The following is a 24916-nucleotide window of genomic DNA, read 5'->3' as shown; positions in this document are numbered from 1 at the left end:
ACACACATCCAGTCCCGTTCAAGTGCCTCCTGGTAATAATGTACTCATATCTTCTTGATATCCAAGTAAATTTGAGCAGTGTTATTTAAAAGCTTTTGTCTTCATGGTAGTATGCAACTATAATAACATGTAAAAAAAGTATATTTATGGTGGTTTTTTGCTTATTAAGATTTGAACAATATCATTGAAAATTAGACCGAGCCACATGCATGTCATTAGCCAAGTTCTGTCAGTACCAGGATATTATTTATAGGCATAAATTAAGGTAGTGCCACATGTCTAATTGTAAAGTGCTGGAGAACATCAGCAGGTTATGCAGAATCTACAGGAAACCGAGGGTCCAACCAGTGTTGTGGGCCTGAGCCCTTCATTAAGGTATGAGCAAAAAGCAGGCAGGTGCCTGAATAAAAAGGTAGTGGGAGGAGGGAAGGGCTAGAGTGAGAGGAGCTAGAGGTCAGAGGTGGATATGAGTGGGACAGCAGAAGAGAGAAAAGGCTGAGAAGTGATGGGGCAGGGAGGTAGCTCTCTGAATAGAGAAGGGGAAAAGGGCTGGAGGAAAGAAGGAGGGAGAGAGAAAGAAAGACAGGGGAGGGGCCTAACAAAAACAATAGCAATTGACATTAATACCATCAAGACAGAATATTAGTTGTTCCTCCAATTTGTAGGTGACCTTGGTTTGGTAGTCAATGTTGGTGTTGGTTTGGTGTTTAGAATTAAAATGGTTGAACACTGGGAGATTCCTGTCATTGGTGCAGAATGAAGATGCTCAATGAAACCATGTCATGGTCTGTGTCCATTCTCTCTACATGGCGGTGGCCAAAATGGGAGCAGGTATAGTATTTCTTGCGGTCACAGGGGCAGGTAACGGGGCCGATTAGTGGAAAGGGATGAGTGGATGAGGAAGTCCTGGACGGAGTAGTCCCTACAGTAAGGGGAAGATGTGTCTGGTGGTTGGATCATGTTGTAGATGGCAAAAATTGGAGAGGATAATATATTGAATGGTGGGGTGGAGGGCTGAGAGTTGAGGACAAAATGAGTCCTTCCCTCATTGCATCTAGGGACGGAGAGGACCAAAACAGAAGTGCGGAAAAGAGAGGAGATGCGAGCAAGGGCTGAGTTAATGGCAGTAGCGGAGGAACCATATTTTTTGAAGGAGGACATCTCGGATGCTCTAGAATGGAAGACGAACGACATCCTGTAAACAGATGCAATGGAGGAACGGAAATTGAGAGAAAGGAATAGAATTCTTACAGGGGACAGGGTATGAAGAGGTGTAGTTGAGGTAACTGTAGGTTTGTACAAAATATCTGCAGCAAGAGCTTGTCTCCTGAGATGGAGACAGATCAGAAATGGGAGGCACGATTGGCATAGCAGTTAGCGCACTCCCTTTACAGTGCCAGTGATTGGGACGGGGTTCAGATCCCACGCTGGCGGTAAGGAGTTTGTCTTTCTCCCCATGTCTGCGTGGGTTTTCCCCTTCGTGAGTTTTTCCCAGGGGCCCCAGTTTCCTTCCTCTGTTCCAAACATACAGGGTTGTAGGTTAATTTGGTGTAAATTAGGTGGCATGGGCCGAAATGGCCTGTTACCGTGCTGTATTCTAAATTTTTTTTAAAGTGTTGCCAGAGATGGACCAAGTGAATGAGGTCAGGGTGCAAAGTGGATAAAGTTAACAAGCTCATCATGAGTGCAGGAGGCAGTAGAATGTAGTTGTCGATGTCGCAGAGGAAGAGACGAGGAGATCTGCCTGTGTGGGCTTGCAGCACAAATTGCCCAAACATAGCCAACAAAGAGGCAGGCATAGCTGGGATTCATGCAGGTACTTTTGACTTGGAGAAAGTAAGTAAGCCCAAGTAGAAGTTGAAGGACAAGAACAAGTTCTGACAGGCAGAGGAGGGTGGTGGTAGAGAGACTGGTTGAGTCTGTTGCTGAGAAAAAAAAACAAAGGGCTTTGAGATCTTCTGTATGGGGGATGGAAGAGCAGACATATAAAGAATGACATTGGTTTTCCAGTTTCTGCTAAATCTCCCCCCCAACCCCACCTTCCCCCAACATGAGTACCTCTTACCCCCCTTATGAGTCCCACCCTCTTCCCTCCTCCTCCATTCAGAGAGCTACCCCTCCCCTATCACTTCAGCTATTTTTTCCCCTTTTCTAGCCTCTCACCTATATCCACCTATGACTTCTTACCTGTTAGCTGGGACCATTTCCTCCCTCCTCTCCTCATCCTTTTATTCAGGTACCTGCCTGCTTTTGTTCTTACCTAGATAAAGGACTCAGGCTCAAAACGTTGGTTACCTTTTACTTCCTATCGACGCTGCATGACCTGCTGAGTGTAATATGCATATTACACAGAAATAAGACTGTCCTGCTGAAGGCCAACGTAGACTCTTTGGGTAAATAGACTCATAAAACCTTGCAAGGAAACCCTTGCTCCACATGCACAATCCAGTTTAGTCAACAGAAGGGGCACCACAAACCACAAAGACCTGCCATTATTCGACATTATTGCACACATTTTCAGCTGGAGCAACAGTTATCAACCTCGATGAAGCCACCTGTAACAGCTTTTTGTTGAAGACAACTATTAGGACCCCAAGATGCTCCAGTTGTGCACCAGGGGACATTCAAGTTATTCTGGCTCAATAAATCATCAACAAAACTACTGAGCAGATGTGGAAACATTTTTAAGTTCGCCTGATCAACAAGAGCATGTTGACACTGGAGCCAAGTTGCCTCTAAATGATGGTCCACAAAATATTTTTACAAGTCTAGAAACTATAATATAGCAAACCAATGCCATGGGCAGCTTAGGTCCAGCATCAACTTGCTCTTCTTGGTTGGGCTAAATGAAAAGCATGTTTCTATCTACTCAAGGGGCGAGATGAAAGAGGTTTTTTTTTAAAAAAAAGGCATGGGTTCTCAGACAACAGAGTGGCCTTGCAGTCAAGTCACTGGAAATTAACATGCAAATTCAGCAGATAATTAGGAAAACAGTATGCTGGTCTCTACTGAGAGGATTTACAGTAGGTAGAAGAGTAGAGATTTCTTACTTCAATTGAGTCTTGGAGAAATTGGATCCGGAATATTATGGAAGGGGTATTCTCCCCACTTGTAATAGATGGATCACAAAAATATCTTGCATTTGATTTCTGGGACAGCAGGTTTGATGAATGAGGAAAGATTAAGCAGACTACACCTGTATGGAAATGTGCAAAATTCTTAAAGGGCTTGACAAGGTTGAAGCAAATTGATGTTTCCCCTCACTGGGGGGGCATCGAGAATAAGGTCACAGTACCAAAATATGGTGTCATCTATTCAGGAAGAGGCAAGATAGGTAGTAAATCTTTAGAATTCACAACCTAAAAGGCCACCGTACATTCATTACAGAGATCAATAGAATTTTAAATATTATGGGAATAAATGGGACCTGGATGAGAGAAAGAATGTAGTGTTTTCAAAAGAAAGAAAATTACAGATCAGCCATAATCTTAAGGAATGGTAAAACTAGCAGGACGAGCCAAGAGGTTTGATCCTACCATTTCCCGCATTCTTATAAGGTGGCTCAAATCAGTATTGATATTTTAAAACTATAATTAAAATTGAAATAAAATTTCAGGAGTCTTTTGGCCCTTCTCTAGAGAAAGAAATTGCAACTGTAATTGATATTCTCCGCCCTCACATCGCTGAACCTACCTCCATGCGTGGCTCCAAGATGCCAAATCCGATTCTTCCTCAGGTTGGTCGCAAAGGTGGAGCAGAGCGCTCAACCATGCTCCATAAATGTGCTGCTGCTGCAAGCAGCTGGTTAGGGCCGGGCTGATAACATCGCGATGACGGCGTTAGCCTGAGACACAGGAGTGAGAATTTTGAAACCCTGATTGCGTGCACAGCAGGGATTGCATTGGAGGTACATTCTTATCATCAGTCCTAGAATTCACAGTACCTTCTCTACAGTCATCATTTTCTGACATAGGGCTCTTTCCCACTTGGCCCGTATGTATGACGTTATGTTGGAGGGTGGCACTACAGCACCAGTCGCCCTGCCTCCATTGGCTCCGGAGGACGCAGTGAAATGCCGCTCTTCATGAGAGCAATGCTGGTGCAGGCTTTTAGGCCTTTTCTATAAAAAAAGTCCAGATTTTTCTCCACCGATGGAGCTGGCCTCAAAGCGGTACCCCTCCATAAAACACCTTTGTAAACCACCAATACCCTTCCTTTTTATGAAAAAACTTTGAGAGAATACCAGACACCATTCCACCCACATATTCACACTGCCATCTCTCAAAGCCTCCACAATTCAGCTTAGATTAGGTATTGACACATTTGTCCACACAATGTTATTGACTTTTTGGGCAAAAATACAGTATTGAACCAACCTTCAGATAATTTGGGGCAGCACGGTTAGCACCAGCAATCAGGACCAGGGTTCATATCCCGTGCTGTAAGGAGTTTGTAAATTTTTCCCGTGTCCACATGGGTTTTCCCCAGGGACTTCGGTTTCCTCCAACCGTTTGAAACGTAGCGGGGTGTAGGCTAATTTGGTGTAAATTGGGCAGCACAGTCTCATGGGCTGTAATGGCCTGTTACTGCGCTGGTTTTTTAAAATTTAAACATACAGCACATTTTCATGAGTCCATGCCACCCAATTGCCTACACCCTTGGTGTATCTTCACCTTAGCTACACAAAGGACATTGTTTGATCTGCTGAGCTTCTCCAGCATTGTTTTTTTATTTCAACCAGCGTCTACAGAATTTTGTGATTCACTACCAGTATGTTTCACAGTGGGTGGAAACTAGAGCCCCTGAGGAAAACCCACGCAGACATGCGGAGAATGTACCAACTCCTTACAGAGAGCGTGGGATTTGAACCCCGATCTCTGTTGTTGGCTCTGTAAAGGCGTTGTCCCAACCGCCACGCCAATGGTGCCGCCTCGTGTCTAAATTTAAAATAGATTTTTTTCAATTACAAACCACCCCAAGTACCTTTGTAGTGAACAAGTTCAAACGATCACGTTAGCATCATGAAACAGTGCACTAAAACTAAATGTTAAATGACACAGGTAAGGGTCTATCTGTGTGCTTTCTCTCTTCATGCTTTAAGTTATTACTTAATCAAGTAACATATCCAAACCATAAAAATTTGCATTTTGTCTATATGCATCCTGTAGGTACTCTTCAGATTACAGATATTCCCCGTTTCATGTGTGAAAGCAGTAGCCAATGCAAGTCTTTTAACATGCTGCTTTTTGTTTAGGGTGAAAACAGTGGAAGCAAAGTAACCTAAAAAAAAATCAAATTATCCATGGCTAACTTTGAAACTTGAGGAATTGGTTTCAAGTGTGACAAGCCAGGAAAATTAGTTTGCATCATTGTTCAGTTTTTCAAAACTTCTAGCGCTGAAGTATGATTCATAGGGTGCAAATGTAGTCAGAGTTACCACTGAAATGGGCAGACAGTATATTGACTGAAATTGGGTTAATCATCAACAGGTGATCCATTCTTCACCTATGAAGCATATTCAGAGCAATTGCTTCACTGAACAAAGGAGTCATTTTTAAAATGGCATCTTCTCCACCAATCACAACATGGGAACACTAACACTAATTGTTTTACACCAAATTCCTGCATACAATGGCCAGGACCAACCTGAGAATTAATAAGTTTGTGTTCCATAACAGTTTCAAAAATTATACAGCTGCTTCCACAAGATATAGTTTATTACACTGGAATTTAACACATTTCAATTAAAAGTATTTGTAACATCTGTAACTTCCAGTTAAGTTAGCTGAAATTCTTAAGCAGCCAATTTGTAATCGGCAACACTGGCCTTACAATAGTCACCATCCAATGTAACTAACTATATTCAATGATACCTATGATGGATCCCTGTCATCAAACAGTAATTTCCAGACTGCTCGCTGGATGCACAAATGTGCTGGGGAAACTCAGCAGCTCATGCAGCATCCATAGGAAGTAAAGGGTAACCAACATTTTGGGCCTGGGCCCTTCATCAGGTAACTCCTGCCAGCTGGCTACAGGTGAATATATATGCCAACAATGACAATTGTATTTATTAAGCATGTTAAATAGGTTTTATCCAGCCAGATGTCTGCAAATGCAGTCATACTCACCTCAATGCCCTGAGATTAGGATCAAATTCCAACTCAAGTCATCTTTCACTGAGAAATGGTCTTGCACAGTAATGAAAGGATAAGCACAACATCTGCATCAACTACTTTCTTGGATGGAAACTTCCTAATCTAGATTCTTTTCATTTTTTACTGGGACATTAATTCCAGTCATCACTACACCCAAACACTCCAGGACTAAAAACACCATAATCTTAGTTGGGGTACAAAACTGTCACTTTGCAAACAATAAAATCTAAGCAAACAGCATTTTTTAAAAACTCATCATTGAGAAATAAATGTTGATCAAAAAGAAAAATGATGTACTCTATGTCACTAAAGGACAAGGATAAAGAATGAATGCAGAATGACAACCTCCAGATGCCATACCACACCTGAAACAGCCAGTCACTGACAAGTGTTATAATTTTACTGAACACCAGAGGCTGGGGAGGGGGAAGAAAACCAATTGCAGATCAAACTCCAAGCACAAAATCCAAAGAATAAGAATGCTTTTAGTTGACACGCTTTCTATGCTAAAATATTAATGGAGAATGTTCAGTGAAGAATAGCTATTTGGGCAATATATCAGCATTATGTCAACATCTTCAGTCAAGAAAACTTGCATAAAATGCTCTGATTTTCACTCTATTCAGCAATTAATGCAGAAATCTTGGTACACCAGCTTCTTAAATATGATTTAGCACATTAGGCGTTTACTGTGCTGCCAGATGATACATGTGTATGAGTACATGTGTGATTACATAAACACGTATTAGTACTGCTTTTTTTTAAAAATAGAGAATGCTTATTAGCTTGAATTCCCAGTCTTCAATTGTTAAGTGGGTGATTTGAGGCTACAGAGCCAAACTCATTGCATAGGACTATCAAAGTGGAGTGAATCAACAGTGCATTCCTAGAATGCTCTCAGCATTACATCGGTTTTATCTACCAGTGTAAACACTGGATTGAATGAAAACTGCATTGACAGGGCAGGGACTAAGAGGAATATTGTGCAATTATGTTTCTCTTGCTCTTTGCTCTCCTTCTCTGGATGCAATACAATATACGATATTATATTCCATTCTTTCTGCTTCAAAATGCTGGATATTAATTTCCTTCAGGTTCCAATCATTATTTTACGTGACCTCAAAGTGCAGTGATAATGACTGAATCACACTTCTGATCGCAAGGTAAATTCCTCCGACTCCCCTGAAAGATCGAATTTATTGCCCATAGAACCCATTTGTCCTACTAGAAGCTTCACATCAATGATTGCATTTCACACAGAAGACAAGATATGTACATTCCCCTGAAGTGATATCCTAAGTAGGAATGCTAGCTTACTGCCTTCTCAAAACAAGTGCACGTTAAGCACTGGCTCACAATCAAACCTGGTCTCTTGGTCAGTGCTCACGTTATCTAGCTAAAATAACTGGAAAGTAAAACATCGGTTCTCAACTTTGTGATGCAGCAACAGTATAGAGAAATGGCGATAGAAAAGGAAAACTGTAGCAAGAACTGCAATCAGTCACTCTCATCATTTTTTTTAATCCAAACTTGACACAAGAACATGGATTACGCTGTTGATAAGCCTGGTGTACATGCAAGTTGAGATCAAGGCAATTGACATTCTGCAAAAGTGGACAGGTCTTTCAGTCACACTCAAGACAAGCATGAGATACTGAAGAGACTCTGGGGAAAATTCTCAGGCTAGGCAATGGTGACTATTGACTAAAAACTGGTGATGAAAAATATCCAGCACTCAGTGCCCACAAATCAAAGGCAAGCAGTCTTTTTCAAATATCTTTATCACTAATTGATGGAGATTGTGGGAAGAATCATAAGAACAACATGCAAATACTGTATTGAAACCTGAACCATAGTTCTCTAATCATTGTCTGGTTTCTATCCCTCTGTGAGCAAGTGCTGAGGACACATGAAACAGCATCTCTTTGGGCCAAAAATGATACAAAGCTTGATGCGTTGGAACTGAGTCAATTCTCATTGGCAGGCACTAGTCAAACACCTGAGCCAAGCTGCTCTGCAGCACTCCAAGATACTAATTATATTTGAGCAGTGAGCCTATCTCAATAACAGAAGAATGGAGCTGCAAGTATAGGCTGAGAATACACCCTTTCAGCACCAGATAAACTTGCAACTCATGTTTTTTTTACAAGTTTGGAGGCTCTACTGGGTGCAGACTTAGCTGAATTAAAACTATTATCTATACTTAACCTTTCAAGTGAAGCAACACCACTTGAGTATCCGCGGGAGTTATCTACAGCATCCGGTGCTCCCTTTGTGGCCTTCTGTACATTGGAGACTGGCCGCAAGCTGGGAGGTTGCTTCTCTGAGTGCCTTCGCTCTGTCAGCATTAATGACAGGGATCTCTCAGTGGCCAACCCACTTCAATTTTGCACCCCACTCCCACGGTCAGATACCTGTCATGTACTATCCCACTAAGACCATCTGTAAATTGAACAACAACACCTGATTTTCCGTCTGGGCAGTCTCCAACTGGATGGCATTAACATCAACTTCTTGGTTTTGCTAACCTATTCTCTTGCCCTTTGCCTTCTTTTTCCAGTTGTCCATCCCTTCCTTCTCCATCCCTCTTCCCCCTGCTTGCTGCTGTGCCCTCCCTTCCTTACATACTGCATTTGAGACATGCTCCTCCCCTGCCCTCTACCATCTTGTTTGGGTGCCTGCCAACATTTTTACAGACCTTGATGAGGGGCTCAAGCCCAAAACATTGGGCAATAAAAAGTACACTGTTTGACCTGCTGTTTTTCCAGCATTATGCTTTTACTAATTAAAACTATTACTGCACACTTCTGGGGTAAATAACTAGGATGACTCCAACCTGCAAAAGAACTATGTTTAAGTACAATGCATAGCAATGAGAAGTTAATCTGCATCCAATATTAATAAATAGAAATGCTACAGGTAAAAAGGTTTCCTTAGTCTGGGTTTTTTTCTAATATTCTTGGGGCCTAGGCTGGGATTTTCATAGTCAATATTTTAAACTGCAATCAACTGCTTGTTTTATTTCATTACTTCATGGAAATCCCTCTCGCTTTTCGTTTTCAAGTCCATAAGCAATTCAAACTCACAATTAGGGGATGTGTAATTACTGTAATCTATTCCAATCTATTAAGCAACACTGTTACACTGCCTTGCACCCCAGACTAATATTTTAAATGATTTTTTTTTTAAAAACAGGATAGTTGGCTTAATTGCTGCATTGCACAAAACCAGAAACATTTTGGATTTTGAGGTTATTAACTGCATAATTACCAATATGCAAATTTCACACATTAAAAATGTGGTACAATTCTTTCTCCACATGCAGTTTTCACCAGAACCATTCAAAGATCGTTTCATGGTTCCTTAACAATATCACAAGTGGATCTATTGCCATTCTTGACTTTTTTTGGTGAAATCTGTTCATTTTAATCTACATCTCCCTGACTGGTTTCATGTCGGGCCTCTGCCTTGAGACCGGTTATGGAGCAGATAGAAAAATGGGAACTTACTTTTCAGACAGCAGCCCCTAAAAGGCTACTCCAGCGTCCCATTCATATCCAGAGGCGCCTCGTAGCGCCCTCCGGATCTGACAGAGGGGGGGCGACTGGTGCCGTAGCGCCATCCATCATCAATATGCGGCAGAGCAATGGCCATCTTCCCTATCCATAATCCCCCATGCAGCTGAAACCACTCTATGGTTCCCAGAACAGTTCCAGCTGTGTGGGAATTATGGGTAAGGAAGATGGCTATTGCTCTGCCGTGTTTTGAGCTGCAGAGAGCAAAGGCCGAAGCAGCCCAGTGTGGCTGTCCCAGCCCGCACCGGCCGCCCCCCTGGCAGTTCCCGCTGTCCCGACTGCCCCCACTGGCCCAAGGGCTCCCCGCCGTCCCGGACTTGGAGGGAGAGGGGTGAGTGGGGAGATGGGTCACGGGCTGACTGTATCATCAGCCCGTCCCTAAACAGCCGCTTAGTGTGGCTGTACACTCAGATTGATCGGCGGAGGGCTGTGCTGTGGAGATTATCCCTCTCAGAGAGGGGTTGGAATATGCGGCTCAGAGACTGCCTCCACACATTCAGAAAGGTAGGTGATTATGCATTTTGGTGGAGTTTCTCCACCTTTACATCTCAACTTTTTGGCTATCTGAAATGGCCTTTTGTTTCAGATTTTCAACATCTCCAGTTTTATTATCAACTCACTTCATTAATGTATTACAGCCTAATTAAAGACCAAAAATAGGTACAGGAAAAGGTCTTTATGCACTGCCAAACCAGGGCCACCCACAAATTGGAGAAACAACACTTAATAATCTGTCTGGGTACTCTGCAACCATTAATATCAACTTCTCCAGTTTCTGCTAGACATTCCCTCCTCACTCCTCTGTCTCCTTTCCCTCTCCAATCACATCCTCCCTCACCATTTTCCCTTGTGCCCTCTCTTATCCTCCTATTACCTTTTGCCTGTGGGCCTGTACTTCTCCTCTCTCTCCCCCCCCCCCCCCCCACCCCCACCCCATTATTTCATTCAGCCACATTTTGCTTATACCTTGATAAAAAGGCTCAGGCCTGAAACGTTGGTTATAGATCCTGAGTTTCTACAGAATAGTGTTTTTACTACAATCACTGTCTGCGGACTTTCAAGTTTCACCTCACAAGTTTCAGTATCATGCAGATTTTTGAGAAGTCTATTCTAACAATGAAAGAGTAGGCCTGTTTAAATTGCAAACTAATACAAATGTCAAAAAGTTATTAAGTCTAGTTAAATCTTTCAATAAAACATTCTTCCAACATATCCCCATCCCCAATGGGAATTCCGATTAAACTGCAATCCAGGGAAACATAAACTTCTCAAACCAATTACAAACAAGCAAGTACGTCAACCCAAAGAAAAGATCTGTGTGGTTTAGTTTGAGAATCGACATCTCACTTCTCCAGTACTTGCATCCCAGTTCACTTTTCTAATCACCTTCGCTCAAGTCAGGTGTCACATTATAAATTTTGTAGTAAATTAATTATACTACCTGCTGAGTTTCTTCAGTGTTGTGTGTTTATGTCACAAGCTGAAAATCGCAGGGCAATTCTTCCTGCTTCCCAGCGACTGAACGGGAAATAGCCTGAAGGACACGATGCACCTGCAGGCTCCAGGTGGTTACCCTCCGCCACACGCTCCGGGTACCTGGCCCTGGCCCGTGTCAGAGGCCCGAGGGCGCGGTGACCGCCCTGCCCGGAGCCGGGGCCTGAACCGCCAGGTGCTCGCACCTCCTGCCCTGTTTCCCTACCTGGAACTGGGGCGGATGCGTGTACCCCTTCTGCTGGCAGTGTCACCTCCTCGGACCGGGCCTGCTCGGCTCTGGCCAACGGCACCCGGACCCCAGGCCCTGCCCTCCCACCTCCTCCTCTCCCCTCCCACCCGACTGTTTACCTGGCTCCCCCTGGTCACATACTCCAGCCCGGGGCCGGTGAAGGCTTGCGGCCAGGACGGGGCACCCGCGCTCGCCGCCCTCCCTCCCTCTGAACTCCTCGATGCCGACGGCCGCCTCTTTTCCGCCGAAGCCGCTTCCAACTTTTCCCTCATTAACAACCCGGAAATTTTTCCCTCTCCCTCCCTTCTTCACACAGGCGTCCAACAAAATGGAAGCCGCGGCGCGAGCACGCACGATGCGCGTTCCCCGCGCCCCACAGGGCACGCTCGCCCACGGCGGACGGGGCACGCAGAGCTGCGCCACACTGCACCCTAGTGCCCGGAGGTGTGCGCTGCCAGACCTCAGACCCCCACCAGGAAACTATTTCTATTTGCAACCCCATATACAGTAATTGGGTGTAAATGTGCCACGTCCCATTAAAATGCCCTTTTTATTTCTCCATCCAACCATTAAATATGTAACTTTACAATTTGTCCATAAATGCCTTTTTTATGGTGTTGTTGCTACTTTCATTGAAAGGTGAAAGTTTCTAGTTGGGTCGGTTTCTGACACCTCAAAGGCCAAGAGAAAAAGCAAGCAAGTACTTGGTCATGATGTCAGAGATGGACGGTGAGAGGAAAAAGACATGTGAGGGACACCTTTTTAAACAGAGAGTGATTGGTTGATGGATCAAGCTGCCTGACCTTCAAATTCCTGGGTGTCAATCTCCAAGGATGGATCTGGAGCCTCCATGTCGATGCAATCATGAAGAAGACTCGCTAGCTGCTATACTTTGCAAGGAGCTTGAAGAAATTTGGTACGTCTCCGAAGACTCTCGAAAGCTTCTGCAGGGTATAATGGGGAGAGTATTCTGGCTGGATGCAGCACAGGTATGGAGATGCCAATGTTCAGGACAAGAAAAAACTTCAGAGAGTTGTTAATTCAAACAGTGACATCACAGGCACCAGACCTCATTCCATCGAGGTGGTATCTAAAGAAAGCAGCCTCTATCTTCAAGGACCCCCACCGCCCAGGGGCCATGTCCTCTTCATTCTGCAACCATCGGGTAAAAGGTACAGATGGCTGAAGGTGAGCACACAGTAGCACAAGGACAGTTCCTTCCCCTCTGCATCAGATTCCTGAATGAACCACAGACACTGCCTCACTTTGACTTTTTCTTTTTCTTGCATTATTTTTATTTGTTTTGTAGTGTGATTTATATAAATGTTTGCCCTGTGATGTTGCCGCAAAACAACAAATTTTGGAGCAATAATTCTGATTCTGAGGAAGTGGTAGAGGTGGGGGACAATTCTAACATTGAAAAAAACATTCAAGCAGGAGCATGGATAGGAAAGGTTTAGACCAGTGGTTTTCAAACTTTTTCTTTCCTCTCACATACTACCTTAAGTAATCCCTATGGAGGTGTTCTGTGATTAGTAAGGCTTTACTTAAGGTGCCATGTGAGTGGAAAGAAAAAGTTTGAAAACCACTGATTTTGTGGGATATGGCCCGAACACAGACAAGTAGGGCTAGCTTGACCCACCTGGACAAGTTGGACTTCAGGCCTCCTGCACTGTCACAGTAAAGTGATGAAAGCCTGTTGTAAATACCACTATCTTCTTCTCCTTCTTCTTTGGCTTGGCTTCGCGGGCGAAGATTTATGGAGCTGCAGGCTTGTTTGTGGCTGACAAGTCCGATGCGGGACAGGCAGGCACGGTTGCAGGAAAAATTGGTTGGTTGGGGTTGGGTGTTGGGTTTTTCCTCCTTTGTCTTTTGTCAGTGAGGTGGGCTCTGCGGTCTTCTTCAAAGGAGGTTGCTGCCCGCCGAACTGTGAGGCGCCAAGATGCACGTTTTTTTTGTATTTATCATTGAATATTTATTATCTGTATTGCACAATCTGTTTGCAATTCTTTCTTTGTTTACATTTCTCTCTTTTGGTGTATGTATCTTTTCTTTGTTTTTAATTTTTTTTATTTTTCACACTATGAACCATACTGACCAAAATACACACAAACATTTCCCTCTTGAATATACACAGTGTTATTTTCTCCCCTTTTCCCCCCTTCCTTTCCTCCCTCTTTCACCCCCCCCCCCTCCCCACCCACTCAACGTTCAACATATGATACATTAAACCCATTAAACAATGTCATCACACAATGAAAATAAACAAGAAATTTATGTCTTCTACTTTTACATACTGGGTCAGTTCATTTCGTCTTCTTCTCCTTCTGTATGTATCTTTTCTTGAATACAGGTAGAAATTCTGCCTGGCCGGCAGGAAAAGGAATCTGAGGATTGTAAGTGATGACAATTGATCGGAACTCTGAACTTGTGGTATCGTGTACAGTTTTGGTTTCCACATTTCAGGAAGGATGGCGTAGCATTGGAGATAGCACAAAAGAGATTCACCAGGGTGTGGTATGGAGGGCTAGAGATTGACTAAGCTGGCTTTGTTCTCACTGGAATGTAGCAGACCTGATAGAGGTTTATGAATTAAGAGGGGTATAGATAGGATAAATATATATATTTTCCCCCCAGGGCAGGGGAGTCTGGAATGAGAGGGTACGTGTTTAAGGAGAGGGGAGAAATCTAAAGATCTCAGGGCTAACATGTTTTTCACACAGGCAGTGTGCCAGAAGAGGTGGTAAATGGGGATATAATTACAACATTTAAAAAGCATTGAGGGAAGCACTTGCATTCGAACAGGGACAGAGAGGTCGAGGAACCCTGCACCAGAACAGAGACGGTGGGCATAGACCAGGCCGAGAGAGCCTGTACCTGAGCTGCATGAACTTCTATGCCACAGTTTTCAGGCCAGGTCTCTGCAGCTGAAGAGGTGCCACTTGCCCCTCCACAACGACGCACAAAAATATCGCCTCAGTGGAGCCATCAGACAACATATTCCCTTCTCCCGACTTGCACCAGTCCAAGATGCACGGTTTGAGGCGATATCAGCCCACTGGCGGTGGTCAATGTGGCAGGCACCAAGAGATTTCTTTAGGCAGTCCTTGTAACTCTTCTTTGGTGCACCTCTGTCACGGTGGCCAGTGGAGAGCTCGCCATAAGTGGTGCCAACTCACCAATAGTCATTGATGCTCTACTTGGGTTTCGTCAGGACCATCCAGATTCAGACCTTAGCACTGATCTAGCCAACGGTCATAGATATACAAACAAGAAGAATGACTGCTCTTGATACCATGCAGAGTTTTTCCAATTCTGTGTCAAGGCACCCTGGTGACATTGAAACTGACTTGATTGAAGTCATAACTTGTGCAAAGCTGTGCTGATCAGAAATGAATAATCCAAATTCAGATTTCAGATTTATTGCCAGATTACATCATGGGATCGCACACAACCATGAGATACTTTTTCCTGCGGGTGAAGCACAATTACCACTTATTGGTAGTGCAAAAAAAACCACATAATGTTCACATGTAAACATATAAAGAAATGCAAACAAATTGACTGTAATACAGAGAGGAAAAAAAATCAATGAAGTGCAAAAGTAAGAGTCCCTGATTAAGTTTGTCATTGAGAAGTCTGATGGTGAAGGGGTTGCAGCTGAATCTGATGGTGCGAGTCCTGTGGCACCTATACCTCGTTCCTGATTGCTGCTGCTGCTCTCTGATGGCTGTGTTCCCTGTATCATCATACAGTACCACCATACAGAATCTCCATGCAGTACCACCAATGCAGTACCACCATACAGTACCACCATACAGTACCACCATACAATACCACCGTACAGTACCACCGTGCAGTAACACCATGCAGTACTACCATACAGTACCTCTGTGAAGTACCACCATTCAGGACCACCATGCAGTACCTTCATAAAGTACCACCATACAATACCACCATGCAGCCCCACCATGCAGTACCACCATGCAGTACCACCATGCAGTACCACCATGCAGTACCACCATGCAGTATCACCAATGCAGTACCACCATACAGTCTTCTTTGGCTTGGCTTCGTGGACGAAGATTTATGGAGGGGGTAAAAAGTCCACGTCAGCTGCAGGCTCGTTTGTGGCTGACAAGTCCGATGCGGGACAGGCAGACACGGTTGCAGGAAAAATTGGTTGGTTGGGGTTGGGTGTTGGGTTTTTCCTCCTTTGCCTTTTGTCAGTGAGGTGGGCTCTGCGGTCTTCTTCATAGGAGGTTGCTGCCCGCCAAACTGTGAGGCGCCAAGATGGACGGTTTGAGGCGATATCAGCCCACTGGCAGTGGTCAATGTGGCAGGCACCAAGAGATTTCTTTAGGCAGTCCTTGTACCTTTTCTTTGGTGCACCTCTGTCACAGTGGCCAGTGGAGAGCTCGCCATATAACACGATGTTGGGAAGGCGATGGTCCTCCATTCTGGAGACGTGACCCATCCAGCGCAGCTGGATCTTCAGCAGCGTGGACTCGATGCTGTCGACCTCTGCCATCTCGAGTACTTCGACGATAGGGATGAAAGCGCTCCAACGGATGTTGAGGATGGAGCGGAGACAACGCTGGTGGAAGCGTTCTAGGAGCCGTAGGTGATGCCGGTAGAGGACCCATGATTCAGAGCCGAACAGGAGTGTGGGTATGACAACGGCTCTGTATACGCTTATCTTTGTGAGGTTTTTCAGTTGGTTGTTTTTCCAGACTCTTTTGTGTAGTCTTCCAAAGGCGCTATTTGCCTTGGCGAGTCTGTTGTCTATCTCATTGTCGATCCTTGCATCTGATGAAATGGTGCAGCCGAGATAGGTAAACTGGTTGACCGTTTTGAGTTTTGTGTGCCCAATGGAGATGTGGGGGGGCTGGTAGTCATGGTGGGGAGCTGTCTGATGGAGGACCTCAGTTTTCTTCAGGCTGACTTCCAGGCCAAACATTTTGGCAGTTTCCGCAAAGCAGGACGTCAAGCGCTGAAGAGCTGGCTCTGAATGGGCAACTAAAGCGGCATCGTCTGCAAAGAGTAGTTCACGGACAAGTTTCTCTTGTGTCTTGGTGTGAGCTTGCAGGCGCCTCAGATTGAAGAGACTGCCATCCGTGCGGTACCAGATGTAAACAGCGTCTTCATTGTTGAGGTCTTTCATGGCTTGGTTCAGCATCATGCTGAAGAAGATTGAAAAGAGGGTTGGTGCTAGAACACAGCCTTGCTTCACGCCATTGTTAATGGAGAAGGGTTCAGAGAGCTCATTGCTGTATCTGACCCGACCTTATTGGTTTTCGTGCAGTTGGATAATCATGTTGAGGAACTTTGGGGGACATCCGATGCGCTCTAGTATTTGCCAAAGCCCTTTCCTGCTCACGGTGTTGAAGGCTTTGGTGAGGTCAACAAAGGTGATGTAGAGTCCTTTGTTTTGTTCTCTGCACTTTTCTTGGAGCTGTCTGAGGGCAAAGACCATGTCAGTAGTTCCTCTGTTTGCGCGAAAGCCGCACTGTGATTCTGGGAGAATATTCTCGGCGACACTAGGTATTATTCTATTTAGTAGAATCCTAGCGAAGATTTTGCCTGCAATGGAGAGCAGCGTGATTCCCCTGTAGTTTGAGCAGTCTGATTTCTCGCCTTTGTTTTTGTACAGGGTGATGATGGTGGCATCACGAAGGTCCTGAGGCAGTTTTCCTTGGTCCCAACAAAGCTTGAAAAACTCATGCAGTTTGGCATGCAGAGCCATACAGTACCACCATACAATACCACCGTACAGTACAACCATGCAGTAACACCATGCAGTACCACCATACAGCACCTCCATACAATGCCTGTGATAGTACAGATTCTATCACCAATGTGTATATGTACAGATTGTAGTGTAGGATGACTGTGATTGGCTGAGAGTGTAGCCACACCTACTAGCAGGTCTTAAAGGATTGCTTCTAGCCAGACCAGGTTATTCTGAACTGGTCGACCTATTTGTGATATGCTTCAGTCTTTTAGTTAATAAAAGCCTTGGTTTGGATCAACAATTCTTTGATTCTTTCGACGCACTCTACAGTACCACCATACAGTACCACATACCAACCAACTCTACAGTACCACCATGATGTATCACCATGGCCTGGTGCTCACATTAGCCAGAAAATCATTTGGATGAGCTTTATATACACAGTGCCTGCAAGAGCTGGTGATCCTGCAGTGAATGACTCATCTCTAAACACTTCAATGTTTTTTGTCAGTATTTGCAGAGCACAACACTATATCATGAAGAGTTACCTTGCAGAATCAGGATCATGTCTATTTTCATGAATATTTGTCACAAAATTTGCTTATTTGTGGCAGCAGTGTTGTGAATTATAGGTGCAAAAATTGCTATAAATTACATTTCTCTAATTACACTATTAAAAAACAAAGCAGAAAAGTAAATACATAAAAACAGATACATAACTAACTACATGCATATAATGATATTATAATATATCATAATATTATTATAATAAATTGCCTGGGTGAGTACAACACCAGAAATCTTGAGAAACCAAACACCAAGGAAAATAATGCAGCTGCCTTGACTAGTGCCCTATCCACCACCCTCACCACAGTGCCTATGGTACATCCACTGCAGTTACTTACCTAGAGGCCCTCTGACATCCCCTCCCAAATCCCTTCCAATTCACACAGCAACTTGACTTAAAATGTTCTCCACAGTCTTTCGTCATGGATGGATCTAAATCTTGCAAATTCCTACCCCCGGCACTGCAGGATTATCTTCAACAGAAGGCGATTCACCGCCTCCTCCTCTTGTTTTTGAATATTTTTAAAAATTTTCATAGACTCAAACCATATAATCTTTCCCGCCTCCTTCTCAAGAGTGATTGGGGTTGGACAGTAATTAATGGCCTTGTCAGCAATGAATATGCCCTTTAATATGCCAACACAAACTTCAAACTTTATCAAAATAATACCTTGCACAATGATGAGACCAACATTTCTGATTCAACCCTGCTTGTTTCCAGCATGGTGGTTATTTAGTATTTACTTAATACCTAAGGCATATAGGGGATGATGCATCCAAGAAATGTGGTAACAGTCAATGAATATGCTAACTATTAAACTAAAACACACAGAAAATATTGAAAATTCACAGCAGCCCCATTAATGGCAAAAAGAAAATAGACAGGTTAATGGTTTGGAAAGGGACCTTTTGTCAAAATGGTCGGAGGCAGGAGATTAGGGTAGGAATGATAGATTATCTTTGTATTCAGGTGAGGAATGTTTCCCAGATACAGAACACAGTCCACTGGCTGAATAAACTTGGGACTTTCTAAATAGTTCCAGCTCATCTAAAGGAACAGAATTTCCTGCATTTGCAAATGATCATTTATAATAGTATATAATTCTGTGATGAACATGATGCATTTTCACAAATTTAGAACCCTCCAGAAATTAACTGTGTGATCTTTAACTAGTGTGATTTAATTTCTGCCAACAGTAAATCATGAGAATTGAATATTATTATGGAAAAGCATTATCTGTTTTGAATAGATCAGCTCACCCAGGGCTACTTCTTGTGTATGCTTGGACAATTAGTCTTGACAACCTATTCAACCATGAATAGCACAGCTAAAACCTCTGAAATCTCTCCACAAAAACAGACATCCACCTCACAGACACGTGCGCGCGCACACACACACTTGCACGCACAGTGCCCCCCCCAACCCCGATCAAAGGGAACTAATTATTCTAATAAATCAGCAACATTTGAGGAAAGAAGAAGAAAAAAATTCATAGAAAACAAATTCAATAGCTGTAATATCTGCAAATTAGTCCAATATTTGCATTAATTTAAGAAATGGACTGCAATGATCATTACATTAAAAACATCCATCAATCCGTATTTATCTAATTGACAGTTTCTGCTTTTCTAATTTTATCATGTAGTTATCGGAACGTGGATTCCCTTGGGCCTGTGTGCACAGCTGTGTGAACTAATGTGTTAACATCTCTCTTTAATCAGGGACATGTCAGAAAGTGCAATATGTTAATCTGAGGCACAATTCTCATACACAAGCCAGCACGGGATTTTTTTTTTGTATTATGGGTGCATTTTCTAACCTTGGTCTTCCTCCTTTAGCTGGTTAATTTAGAGCAAGAATTTGCGTAGAAGTATTGTGATCTCTCAGAAACATCCCAAAATTGTTTAGCCTCTGCTTATGCAACCAATCTGCACATGAAAAGACTTTTTATGTGCAGTGAACATTTAAATTTGATTTTGATGGTGATTCAGGGAGGAATGTTGTATGGTGATCTCCCTGATCTTCTGTAAATATTCCCATAAATTCCTTAATATTCCACTGAGCAGGCCAAAACTATTGTTCACCTGATGTATTCAAGATTCAAGATTCCTTTCTTGTCATGTAATAGTGTAGAACATGTAATATTACATGAAATTGCCTACTGCCTGTTGTAAAGCAAAGAGTCACCATTAGTGTTGCCCAGTGCCGCTACAATACGAGAGAAAGAGAAACAAACGAGAATCATCTGAGTGTCCATGAATTCACCTCCAGCGCTCCCTGCAGCTATACAGACTTCGGTCCAAACCATCAGCAATCCGAGCTCCAGATCCAAACCTCCAACACAATCCAGAAGCCTTCAGTACCTGAGGCCCTTCTGGAGCACTACTTTCCCACAGCACCCTAGAAGCCAGTCTCCAGCTGCCTGCACAGGTCCCCTGACTGCATCACCCTCAGCTTGTGTGGGTCCCTCTGCTGCTGAGCCCCTTGCTGGTCTGCTGGCATGGTCACCATCCTGTATGGTCATCTCCTCTGCTTCTCCTTCTCAATGTGGGGTGATCTCCCATTCCTGGAGCCCTGAGCTGGTCTGCTGCTCCCTGGAGTCTGCAAGCCATCCTGGCCGCTGCTGAAGATGGCAGCACCTACTAACCAATTAACCTACTAACCAGTACATCCTTGGAATGTGGGAGAAAACCAGAGCACCCATACAGTCATAGGGATCACATACAAACTCCATACAGACACCACTGGATTTGAACCAGAGTTGCTGGCATTGTAACATTGTTGTTATAATTGCAACACTAACCGTACCACCTGCTGTTGGTATTCCGCTTTGTATTTTATTTAGATCAGCAAACATTCTTATTCTAGTCTGTTAGGAATGGGCGCATTTTACTTTAGATCCGAGCAAAATATTGATTCCGCCCTCACATGTCGTTGCTTATATTTCTGCAATTCACCACACTCGTCATGTGTGCCCATCTTGGGCAGTAGCTTAAAACCAGCATATTGGTTCCTTGAACAGGCCATTTAATGACTGTGCAGAGCCACCAGCATTAGGCCTGGGAGGATCCCTTTGGAGCAGCCATTATAACAGCTCAGGCAGCGCTGCCATTTTTTTAATACTTTTGCATTTTCTGTCAGATTTTGTTTGCTCAAATACTTGTGAAGTACCTTGGAGCATTAAGTTACTAAGTTGTTATTCTAATGTATTGCAAACATGCTCAATCCAGGTACTGGAGTCAGACTAGCAAAGACGTTATATCACATCTGGTATGACAGATAAGGAGAGCTATTGAACTAATCACTGCCTGGTTTGCTCTGTTACCTTGTTTACAAATGAATTGCATCACGTCATCCTGTCTGCAGCCTGATAGCGTTATTGTGATTTCTCATCTTGCATTTGTGCACTTTGTTTATCTAACCCCAAAGTCTGTAACCCTCTGTCACAACTTCCCATCTGAGAATCCGCGCTTAGAATCATCAAATCCCCTCTTCGTGTTTTCACAGGTTTTTAATTTCCTACATATCACAGCATCTCAGGACTGAATGGAGTTCCTTTCCACCAGCTCTGCACGCACAGAGCCACCCCTTCACCACGATCAATTCTCACCTGTCCTCCCCTCCCCTCCTACCGATGTCCAATTATCACTTTTTGCCTGTTTGGCCTGTGCTCTTCCCCTGCTCTTTCTTTCCTTCTTCCCCCAGCCTTGTAATTCAGTGCCTGCTTACTTTTTAATCATATCATGAAGAAGAGCTCAGGCCCAAAATGTTAGTTATATGTCTATGGACAATGCAAGACTGGCTGTGTTCCTCCAGCATTTCTGTGCTTTTACTCTTAGTATTTGTGGGGCGCTGTTAGCCAGAATCAGACACACTCAAGATAAAGACTGTACAACAGGGTTTAATCCACAAAGACTTCCACAGAGCTAGGCTGACTGTAGCTGCAGTAACTCTGAGTGAGCTTCGGGAGGCCGGCGCAGGCTTATATCCCGGAGGGTGATGGACACCCGACTGAGTGGGGCTTGATCCCTTCAGGCCGACTGATTAACAGCCGGCCAGGTGTTGTCCTGTCCCCTTGCACTCCTGCAGGTCCAGGTGTTGCCCCCTGCAGTAGGCCGGTGGTGGACCACCACAGTATTGAAGCTTGGTTTCACCCCTTCACTTGTACAATCAGCAAGCACTGAAGCTTGGTGTCACGACGCCCCACCATTATCTCACTCAACTCGCACTTTCTACAAATTAGAGACTTGAGAAATTCTTTTTTACAGACATCAAATGAGAATTTCTTACCTCCTCGATGCCTTCTGTAGTCATAAGTTGTTAAATCTCAAGCTTGTGTTAAATCTCCTCTTCTATTTATCCAGTCTTTCTTATTGTTGTCAGACTGGGGCTGAGATCCAGGTTTACCAGCAGAAACATGATATTCAGCTGACTGTTACATAATGACTGAGGAGAGATAAAAACACCTCACTTGGTCACGATTCACAGTAAATCATGAACGATCTTTCAGATATAGCAATATTAGAAAGTCAGCCTGCTTGTGGGTGATGTAATCACCCACAGCTGCTGATTTGTTTTGGTGTGTGTGTGTGTGTGTTAAATTACCTTTCTGTGAGGGAATTTGTTGAAAAAAAATTTACTGCTTGAATTATGGATTCAAAACAGCTTTGTTGAAATTTTACTTTTTAAAGAACGTTTCTTTGTCATGGAAGCTTACAAGGTCACATTTTAAACCCCATCCTGTTGCTTTGCCTAATATATTAAAATGAAAAGATTCACCAGTTGATTTCTATAGTTGTGGCTACTGTGGGATAAAAACAACCTTTGTGGTTCCATTCGAGTTTCTCAGAATATTCAGCTTCTCTTGCAGTTTTATATGCACCCAAAAGGTTGCTTGATTCCTTCCCAATGGTAGCAATTTGCCACCTCTCATTTTGTGTGAGATCTGAGGAGAAACACACATGACGAGTGTGGTGAATTGCAGAAATATAAGCAACGACATGTGAGGGCGGAATCAATATTTTGCTCGGATCTAAAGTAAAATGCGCCCATTCCTAACAGACTAGAATAAGAATATTTGCTGATCTAAATAAAATACAAAGCAGAATACCAACAGCAGGTGGTACGGTTAGTGTTGCAATTATAACAACAATGTTACAATGCCAGCAACTCTGGTTCAAATCCAGTGGTGTCTGTATGGAGTTTGTATGTGATCCCCATGACTGTATGGGTGCCCTGGTTTTCTCCCACATTCCAAGGATGTACTGGTTAGTAGGTTAATTGGTTAGTAGGTTATAATTGGGTGGTGCGGGGTCATGGGCCAGAAGTGCCTGTTACTGTACTGATTCTCTAAATTATAAAATTAAATTAGAAAATGAAAAGATAAATTATTATAATTATAAATCCTGGATATTGCATTATGGCAGAAATTATAATATTGAAAAATGAATTCAGAACAGATATTGAAAGGAATTTGCTTATGCTTCTTGAAAATACTAAATATTTGGTATAATGCATCAAAATGTGTAGAAAGGATTTAGAGTTTGAAAGCATTTAAATCTAATTGAATAGTAGCCCAGAATGTACAAGAGGAAATGTGTTTTTTTCCCTTTTTCAATGTTTTTATTAATTTAATTTAGCAAATGTTACATAGGTAAATAAACATGAGTAGAACAATAATCAAATTTATATGATAATATCAGTAATGACAAAGCTATGTTACATTTTTAAAAATAGAATACATACAAAAAGAAAAGAAACTGACTAATCCTCAAATTCGACCTGGAATGTGTTTTGAAGTGGTGAATAATTTATTATTTTGAATACTTTGACTCAATAAATTGTAATCCAATTTGTTCAGTTATTTTTCTGCTTAATTCCTTCAATAATATGGCCCTCTTATGGTCAAGTAGCTGGATGGATAACTTGGTTGAAGACTTCACGATGAGGACTCATGGATGACTCTCTCTCTCCTTCTCTCTCTTTTTTTTTCCTTCTCTGTGATGATGGTACTCAGTGTCTGGGCGGATGCTCACCCACAATGGCATGGCAGAAGTCGAAAGCTGAAAGTGTGTGGTGAATTGGAGGTGCAGTTAAAAAGAAAGGGCAAAGTGAATTACATCAAAGGAAGATTGTAGTACCTGTATTTGATCTCATGGGATCCATGATTTCTCCTATTCGTCTATTGGCCAAACTGTTAGTCTTTCACGTTAGAGATTTCAGATTTATTGTCGGACATCATGACATCACATACAGCCCTGAGATTCTTTTTACCTACAGACGAAGCAGAATTACCACTAATTGTTAGTGCAAAAAAATGTACACAATGTACACATGTAAATGAATAAAGAAATGTAAACAAACTGTGCAATACAGAGAGAATAAAAAAGAAAATCAATAAAGCGCAAAAGTAAGAGTCCTTAAATGAGTCCCTGATTGAGTTTGTCATTGAGGAGTCTGATGGTGGAGGGGTAGCAGCTGTTCCTGAACCTGGTGGTGCAAGTCTTGTGGAATCTATACCTCTTTCTTGATGGTAGCAGTGAGAACAGAGCGTGCGCTGGGTGGTGTGGATCCTGCTGTTCCCTGTAGATGTTCCTGAAGGTGGTGAGGGTTTTGCCTGTAACGTCCTGGGCTGTGTCCACTCCACCACCTTAATCTTATTCCTTAACACAAAGTTAATACATATTGAATATAAAGCAACAGTAATTATGATAGATATTTGACCATATTATCTATTCTAGTAACGTATGCAAATGATGTTTATCAGGGTCGAGTTCCTTGAATCTATCCTTGTTCAGAAGAGTCAAGATTCACCTCCTTCCCATGTGTAGTTAAAAAGAATTAAGACTCTATCTCACATCAACATCCCTCTGGAGAGCCTCTTATTGCTACTTGGCTCACAACTATGATAGCTGGCTTTCAACCAGGTATTCATATTAATATTTCTCCTTGTAGGTGATCCTTATAGGAGAGATTGTATGGCGGAATGAAGGATGGGATGAAACCAGTCAATTGCAGGTAGGTGGGGACTGAACAGACAGGCTGGTAAGTTAAATTGGCAGCAGTAAATTAACTCGAGTGTAGGAGGTTGTCAGGCGAATCAGAAATGAGTTGGTGGGTGCTTGAAAATATGCTACAAGGAGATAAATGGGTAATGGT

General features: G+C 43.1%; 1 protein-coding gene and 1 long non-coding RNA gene across 2 annotated transcripts in view; both read right to left on the bottom strand.

Moving 5' to 3' along the window:
* Nucleotides 1-11816, bottom strand: part of LOC138747551 (WAS/WASL-interacting protein family member 2-like) — a 76888-nt gene extending 65072 nt beyond the window's left edge. Inside the window, 1 exon segment of the mRNA XM_069906867.1 lies at nucleotides 11576-11816. The gene's annotated coding sequence lies outside the window, so the exon portion shown is untranslated.
* Nucleotides 11817-13682: 1866 nt separating this feature from the next.
* On the bottom strand, nucleotides 13683-23956 carry LOC138747552 (uncharacterized). The gene is made up of 3 exons (XR_011347537.1): nucleotides 23899-23956; nucleotides 22049-22204; nucleotides 13683-14927 (listed from the first exon to the last, which is right to left on the bottom strand). It is a non-coding gene; the product is annotated as an uncharacterized lncRNA (long non-coding RNA).
* Between the last annotated feature and the right edge of the window lie 960 nt (nucleotides 23957-24916).

Source organism: Narcine bancroftii, chromosome 12 (genome assembly GCF_036971445.1).
Source record: "Narcine bancroftii isolate sNarBan1 chromosome 12, sNarBan1.hap1, whole genome shotgun sequence".
Classification (NCBI taxonomy): domain Eukaryota; kingdom Metazoa; phylum Chordata; class Chondrichthyes; order Torpediniformes; family Narcinidae; genus Narcine; species Narcine bancroftii.
The sequence above is the reverse complement of the archived record's forward strand: the minus strand, read 5'-3'. Positions and strand labels throughout refer to the sequence as shown.